At 45.8% G+C, this 8,212-nt stretch overlaps 1 long non-coding RNA gene and 1 pseudogene across 2 annotated transcripts in view; one reads left to right on the top strand and one right to left on the bottom strand.

Moving 5' to 3' along the window:
• Positions 1 to 793: 793 nt before the first annotated feature.
• LOC109453685 (uncharacterized) overlaps positions 794 to 8,212 on the top strand; it is an 84,232-nt gene continuing 76,813 nt past the window's right edge. Inside the window, exons 1-2 of one of the 2 annotated variants that reach the window (XR_012495119.1) lie at positions 794 to 918; positions 7,058 to 7,129. This is a non-coding gene — a long non-coding RNA (uncharacterized LOC109453685). The remainder of the gene's footprint in view (positions 919 to 7,057; positions 7,130 to 8,212) is intronic. The other variant, XR_012495120.1, reaches the window with a different exon arrangement.
• Positions 5,604 to 5,694, bottom strand: LOC141570836 (U6 spliceosomal RNA; annotated as a pseudogene).

The following is an 8,212-nucleotide window of genomic DNA, read 5'->3' as shown; positions in this document are numbered from 1 at the left end:
GAAGTCTTCTCATTAAGTGCTGGGGTAAGCTTCTAGTTTTAGACTCCGAGGAGAAGGAAAGCCCCAGAATGCGCTGAATGAGCCTATGGCAGCAAATCTTTCATGCTGACGAGGCAGAATACAGGAAGTTGTGGCTCAGGCCCTGCTAGCTTCAAAACAAATATGTACAAATACTTTGAAATGTACATGGAGTGCAGACCCTTGGTGGGGCTGTGTGTTACAGTAGGCACTCCCCATGTTCTGAGGGCATATTCTCCTCTCGTTTTCAGTTTCTTGCTAAAATAGCACCTTCGTTATGGTCCCTAGGTAATCTGGGGAGAGGACAGTACAAGTGCTTCTAATGATGGGCAGGTTTGCTAGTTAAGTTCCCTTTTGATCTCTGGTGTCCTGAGTCTTTGGGAGGGGCTGCTGGAAAGGAGCAGTAAAGCCCTGGTCACAAATAGGGAGCTGACACCCTGTGTGGACAACACTTTACAATTTACAAAGCCCTTTGGCATATATCATCCTTAGTCCCTCCAGAAGCCTGTAAACCCAGAGGGGGCACTGATACCATGGTAGCTGAGGAGTCACCTGGGGCTTTGAATTTACAAACTGGCCAGTTGGTTACTTCTTCCCTGGGAAGGGCACATGGCTCCTTTTCTTTTGATTTCCTATGTCCTTCCTGCATTTCTGTATCTTGCCTCCATTTCTCCTCTCTCACGCCCTCCTTGTCTCTCTCGCTGTTCCCTTTTATCCTTGATTCAGAGCAGAGATAACAATAACTCTACTTGTTCACATATGAAAATAGCTCACTTGTCAGAGCTGCACAGGGACTGGTGCCACGGATATTCTGTGAGCAGAACAGCTCAGAGAATTTCCTTTGGGTTTACAGTGCTTCATGGCCATAGGCGTCTCCAATTCACATCTCATCCCGGGCTGGTAAGTAGATGGCAATGTTTTTATATTTTATTAGGTTGGTGCAAAAGTAATTGCGGTTTTTGCAATTTTTTTTTTTTATAACCTTTTAAACTGCAGTTACTTTTGCACCAACCTAATATAACTCTTGTTTAGCATCGATTAAGATTTCCATATTTGCACGTCTTTTGGTGGAGACCTATTAGTAGATGGTGGCTTTGGCCAAAAATAGATCAATATTAAGCCAAATCTCAGCTCCCTGATATACTTAGTTTTCTCCTGGCAACTTGGAATTCGGTGTATTAAGTCCCCAATGTGTCCAGTATTCCTTTTGAGCAAGTAGGCCAACTGAAATAAAGTGGGGCCTCTAGGAACCCCGTGAGATGGCATAGATTAAAGCAAAAGCACAGTAAGGTAGGAAGGAGATCGAGGGCAGTAGTGGAAGGTGAAGGACCAGGGGGACTTTTTTCCGCCTAGGCCCTTCCACGTGCATCCCCACTGGCTTCATTATGGTGACCCGAGGAGTGGGAAGGTGAAGAGAGAGATGGAGAGAGGCCGAGGATTAAGGACGCATGGTACTGAAGAATGGAGGAGAAGTAACTGCTTTTTAGTGGTTCTCAAACTTGGATGGATGAAACAGTGTTTAAAGGCAGATTCCCTGGCTCCGGTGCAAGAATTTCTGATTCAGTCTGTCTGAGGTCCAGGCATCTGCATTTTTCATAAACATGTAAGTCACCCTGATGCAGGCAGGAGGTTATGAAATACTGGGCTGGGAAAGGGAGAAAGAGAAGATGAAAGAACTGATAGGAGGCAAGGGAAGTGTGCCCACATCCTATTTCCCCCCTGAGAAGGTGCCAAAGCTGTGCTGTGTCCTTCCCTGCTGACCTCGGGATTCGTCTCCAGGTGGCGAGCAGCGGGCAGGGAGGGGCAGACAGTGCAAAAATTCCCTCAGGGCCAAGAGGAAAGTATGGCCACCAGGCTGCTACACTGCTCCTTTAAGATTTGTCACTTTCCTGCCTTCCTCTTCCCTCTGACAGCTGAGGAGTCCTTCCCTGAGGGGGAGTCTGAAGGAAATGGGGGTGTGGCTGTGCCCTGAGCCTGGCACTGTCTGGAAGGGCCCTCTTTCCTGCCTCCATAGCAATCCCCTTGAATAGTCTAGGTGTGAAATGGCTTTAGTGAAGCTGCTTCAGGCACACATGGCCTGCTTCTAGCTGGGGTCCTCTGTGGAGGGTCTGGCTTCTGAAGGGGTAGTCTATTGTTTGGGTCACAGTGGGCAGAAAGGTGCTGGGATCCTCACGTGGCTTCAGAACTAAGCATGCTCCCAGTCAGAACTTCCTGACCCATTGGGGCTTTTTCTATGTGCTCTTCATGCCTTCACAACCATGCAGCTAGAGGGATGCAGATACCACATCTGTACACGATTCAATGCAACACTTGTGTGTCACGGGCAAGCACCTGGCACTGTGCTGGGTGCTGGCAATACAAAGACGAAGGAAACTTTCTTGCCAATTCAATTGACTTTACCCCTTGAGGCCATCAGTGACATTGCCCAGAGGAGAAAGGGTAAGTCCAGAAAGGTTACCTGGGACCCAGCTGGTCCCCAGCATCATACTGTCACCCGACAGAGAGCAAGACACTCGAGGCTAGATGGGTTCCGGGTTGGTAGATGGGTTCAGGGTTGGTATTGCAGGGCAGATGTGACAGAGGGCAGAGAGTGACAGGGCTTAGGGCTGTGGTTCCCAAACTGGGGTGTGTGTTCCTCCACGGTCTCTGTAAGATGACCCCCTGGGGGTGTGCAGGGAATACTGAAGCTCTTACTATATTGGCCTTTTAAAATCTTGCATATATGTCTTTCTATTTTTGTGGTCTGTTTTAAATGAAGGAAGTATCAGTCCAGTAGTAAAATTATGCGATTTATGAATGAATGAATAAATAAACAAATAAATGGCAGAGATATGGGCTCAATTGTTTTTCTTGTTTCACTGTTAGATGTGCATTATGAAATTCATAGACCATTGGTTGAGAGCATTGTGAAAAGAGTGGTTGATGTTCTGGGCTCTAACGTCGAGATCGGAAGGGGACAGAAACAAAACCTCGAGAGAGCTAAGAGAATGGAGGGTGGAAAAGCTCAAGGCGATTGAAGCTCAGGTTTAGTCGATTTAAGGGAACAAGGTCTCAGGAGAGGAGGTTGTGGCCAGAGAGCAGGATGAAGATTGAGAATGCCTCCGGTGGGACGATGCTAGGTGATTCCAAACTCCAACTCGTGATCAGGGGAGGGAGGGACTGATAGGGAGGGAGGGCCAGTCTATTGTCCCCACGGATGTCAAAGTGCCTGAGTTGATGGCGAACTCTAGGACAGAGAAGAGGACGGTAAGCTACCAAGATGCCAGTGGGAGGTCGGGGGTGGGGGTGGGTAACCAGGTGGCGTAGGAAGAGAAGGAGGAATTTACATGACGGTAGAAGACTAACAGTGTCTTTGAAGGGTAAGGAGGACACAGATTCTCCCTCTCCAGGCTCTGGGAGTCTGAGAGGAGAGGATGGTGCCCAAAGGAAACAGGAAAAGAAGGGAACGCTCCCTGCCCCCAGGCTACAGTTGAAGGGGCATTGTGCGCCGTGGGACAGAAGCTCCAGAGGGCACTGCAAAGGCTCTGGAATGAGGGGTGCGTGGGAGTAGGTGTCAGAGGAGAGATGAGAGCAGGCTGCAGGTGAGTCTGTGGGCGAAGGAGCACCGCCTGTGCTCAAGGCCCCCCCTTTCCAACGGGGGTGTGCTGTTTCAAACGCTGTTTGGTGGGTTGTGGAAAAACTTTGTAAGCATAGCTGGCATTTTCTTTTTTTTTAAGGAATGTCTTTTTATTCAAAAAACACAATTTTTTTTTTAAATCTGTGGTCATTCACAGTGACAGCCATAAGCCATCATGTATTTTGTCAACTGAAACCCATAACCTTTTCTTTCGTCTTTTTTTCCAAGTGATTTCTCTGAGGTTATTGGTGAGAAACACAGCTTTGAGCTTCCTGTAACAGTTCATTAATAGTGATAATGTACTATTTTAGGAATTAGAACATGCCACCTCCGCCCACTCTGCCCATGCCAGGGGTCCTCCCCCTTTTTAGGATTTTCGTGATAAATTCTGCTCTGTTTCACCCAGCAGCAGCAGCAGCAAGGAAGAAGCCCCTTACTACCTTAGCAGTGCCAATGATGCCTTTTTCCACCCTAGCCACAAAAATCTCGAAGTGTAGCATCACAACCAACTTCTGAAGGGTTTTGCCTGATGTCCTTATCTGTCAAGGAGCCTTCTAACTGTCCTTCTTGGCAAGGTCATTGTACATAGTTTGAATATTTTCAAAAACAATTTCTATGTCACTTTTTAAAAAAAATCTCTATAGTTGGATTTGGTGAGTCCAAAGCTGGAATACACTGAAACCAATCCCAATCACCTCCTAGAAAGATGCCTTCTTCAAAGGAAACTGGAGCACACACTGAGTGCATCTGGAACTCCTTTCCATTCTCTCCCTCACTTGCCCCAGCAGCCTTCAGCTTGGCTATTGCATCTGAACATTTTGCCTTATGTTCATCCATTCAGTCCTTCCTCTTCATGGTCACTGGTACCAGCCTTGCATAAATATGTTTTGTTTTATTTTCCAATTTGTGACTCATCACCTATCCCTTTCAAAAGCATGCAGTTACCTTTGGTCTCAATGACCTCTACTTTTCTGAGGCTGAACATCTTCAAGATGTAGCGTTAACCCTGCCTCTCCAAACCCCTACAAAACATTTATAATAAAAATGAGACAATTCCGGGGTTTAGCTTTCCTTTATTGTACCAAATTTATTCATAATACATTATGCAGGTGTTTTAATGAGAATCCAGAAACATCTTGAGACACCATATTTCTCTGAAATGTGAGAATTAAGACCCTTGCTGTTCCAGGACAAGTCTTGTGTGTAGAGTTTTCTATTGTATTCATTTGCATTAGTTCCTTCACTTCTCAGAACTCTGTCAATTAGCAAGAGCTTGATCGTGCAGGTGAGATAAAAGAACCCAGAGAAAATGCACCCAAAGTCACTGCGGGGACAGAGTCCCAGGGAGCAGTTTCCAGGCTCTCAGCCTCACATAGAAAGGTGCTGGCTCGGGTAGTAGATGGCCATCAGCTGTGACTTGTTGGCCATCAGCCGTAACCAGTTAGCCATTAGCCACTGACATAACTGCCATGGCTGAGCTAGCAAGCGCAGATTGCAGTTAGCAAGTGGTTGTGGGTTGGTTTGCAGAGAAGTGGATGGCAGATTATGGCTCCTGCTTCCTGTGTCTCCAGTCCAGCTGCCAGTGAGAATAGAATGGTATGACTTTCCTATCTATGGCTCCATGGGTGTTCCTTTTCAGCCTCACCATATCCTGCATTCTTGTGCGGGGAGCTGGAGCTGAGACCCTGCATGACAGTCACACACTTGGAAGACTGTGGAGACAGGACTAGACCCAGTGTTCTCTGTACTAGATCATTCTGCTTTTCACAATTAAGCACAAATCAGAGAATAAGATCATTCCTGATCAGGTGCATGACAGGTTACAGCAGGAAGGGCCCTTCTCTGTATCTAATTCAACTCCCATCTTCCTAGACATTCAGCCAATGTACCTAATTAGAAAAAAATGCAAACTATTTGTATACTATAAATATTATCCCCGAAAAGAAAAGGAACATTTGGTAAATGTACAAAAAATATGGGAAAAATGTGCATGTCATCCTTGTGTAGGGGCCATGTTAATCTTCTCTGTATTGTTCCAATTTTAGTATACGTGCTGGCAAGCCGTCTCCAGAATATTTTAAAATGAATATACTGCAGTAGAAAATACCAAAGTGTATCACATACAATAAAGTTAAGCATTGTTTTGTGAGACTTTTGTGTTAGTTGCATATATGTGTAGACATTGTGGGTCCTGATATAAAATTTATTTCATGCTGTGGATTGTGCTAACGAATGTTGAAAAGCCACTGGTATAGTAGAAAGAGCGTTGTAAAGTGGGTTCAATTACTTGATTCCAGTCATTGCTCTGCCAACAATCACCTGGTGAGCTTGGCCAAGGAACTTAACCCCTCAGGGCTTTCATTTCCTTATCTTTCAAATGAGCAGGTCAAATTCGGTGTTTTGAGATCCCTTCCTCTAAGATTGTATCAATCTGGCGATACTTTCACAGCATGGATGGAACACAAAAGCCATCCAAAGGAGGAAGATGGGTGGGGAGAGGTGGCAGAAGCAGAAAGGCAAATGGGAGCCAGGTGCAGCCACATGACTTAACCCCATAGCAGAGGTGAGGACTGCCAAGCACACACACCTGGTGCTCATTCTTATTGCTTGTCGGCGTGCTGATAGCACTCCAAGATGCTGCTGCCACGTGGGTGTGAATGATGACCATGGTTAAGTCCAAATGGAGCTCGTGGACATCAGTGGAGGTGAGGACTGCCAAACACACACACACCTGGTACAACACTTGGCATTGCTAGGTGCTCAGGAGCAGTTCTTGAAGACAAGCATGATGAATAGTCCGAGGGGGAAGCAAGGGAAAGGCAACTTAAACAGAACAGCTTGAAACTTAGGAACCATGTTCCCTCTGCAGTCTATGTGGCCCTGAAGTAATAAAGACCTTCCTTAGATAAAAAAGGAAGGGGAGCAGTTTCAGGAAATATGCAACATGAAATAATGTAACTCCTTTTCTGGTGTAGACTGGTGCTTCGTTTTCTATAAAGAATAGGGACCTGTTATCATTTTCCACTCATTTGGTGGATAAGATGCAAAGTTGATTTCATGGTGGAGAAACACCCAAGAAGTTGCTTGATTTCTATTAATATAGAACACATATTTGATACTAGCACATAGTATGTGTATATGTCACACCAACACACACACATGTGCACACACATGAGAGCAGATAAATGCATTAAATGCATAAATTATTTACTGGTCCTGGGACAGCACACAATATGACAAGAAATGAGATGTATCTGTGATATGCAAGCATGCGTAGAAATTAAGGGAGTATTTTTTCCCCCCTGGTAGAAACATAATGCCAGAAAACATTCTGCATTGGAAGAATAAAAGTACAAAGATGTTCCAACAATCGAAGGTTATAGTTTTGCACAGCTGCTTATTATTCGTTGCATTTGGAAACAGGGCATGGAGAACACAATCACTTCTCCCGGCCTGGATCTCTTCAGCATGCTGCAATTCAGCGTCACCTGCTAGGTAAGCTTTAACAAAATGTGTCTGTTGGCTTGCAAAAAACCTGGTGACAAGAGTCTGGTGTGTCAGGAAGCAGATCAAAAGTGAGCTGGGTTGTTGTTGAACACTGTGTACTTTCAAAGAAATAAATAAGTCATTTTAGTACTTGTGGAGGGCATTGAACTGACAGTTCAGAGGCCCATGGCCTGTATGGTGCTCAGATGCATTATGGGTATAAACATGAAAACGATCCCACCCAGTCCCACAGAGGAGCTTCTTCCAGTCACACCAGCTCGGCTGAGGAGAAAACGCAGCCTGGTGGTTGGGTGCCAACATGACATGGCCATGCAGGAGAAACTGCTAGACAGAGTAGAGAGAAGATACACTTGCTAAACTCTCCTTTTGTGCAGGTGACTGGAGAGATTTAAGAGATGAATACCTTTCTGGTCCTGACCTACCTCTGGAACTAAACCCATGAGCCTAATGTGGGATGTTGATATAGCAACTTCTTCAGTTACTCTGTTTACTGCCAAATGACAAAAGCAAAACAAAATAAAATCCAACATCAAAACAAAAAATAACTCCAAACAAAGTCCCAACAACAGGGGGAAAAAAAAATCTCCAGCCCATACTAACCAAGGGGCCATTATTTTTGGCTCTGAGCTGGGTGAGACGCTCTTTGGCCGGCTGACACTGTGCACAGACGTCTGACTGGAATTTTTGTGAGCCGGGAAAGGGATGGTTATATTTGGCCTCTGGAAGGGAAGTTGCTGAGATAGAGAGGCAGCTTTGGGTCATAGGGTTTGAGCCTAAGCCAACAGAAAGGGAAGCAACTCACCCCTTTCCAGCTGAGGAAGTGGGTGGGACAGCCCAGCCGAACCCTTTGGCAGGGTCGTAGGGGAGGTCTGCAGGGGAACACACCACACCACTGCCAAGGAGTTTGTTCCAGTCCAGTGAGACACTCTGCCTCTGGCTGAGCTCGTCAGGAGGGCCAGCATGGGCTTGGCTACAGTGCCTGAAGAGCAGATTCATTTCAGTCTGTTTTTCTTCTTTTAGCCCACGGCACTCAGTCTAGGCTGTCTTCATGTACTGTATTCCTGGAAGTTT

The sequence above is a fragment of the Rhinolophus sinicus genome, linkage group LG03, assembly GCF_036562045.2.
Source record: "Rhinolophus sinicus isolate RSC01 linkage group LG03, ASM3656204v1, whole genome shotgun sequence".
Taxonomy (NCBI): Eukaryota; Metazoa; Chordata; class Mammalia; order Chiroptera; family Rhinolophidae; genus Rhinolophus; species Rhinolophus sinicus.
Note: the sequence above shows the minus strand (reverse complement) of the source record. Positions and strands in the feature narration are given on the sequence as shown.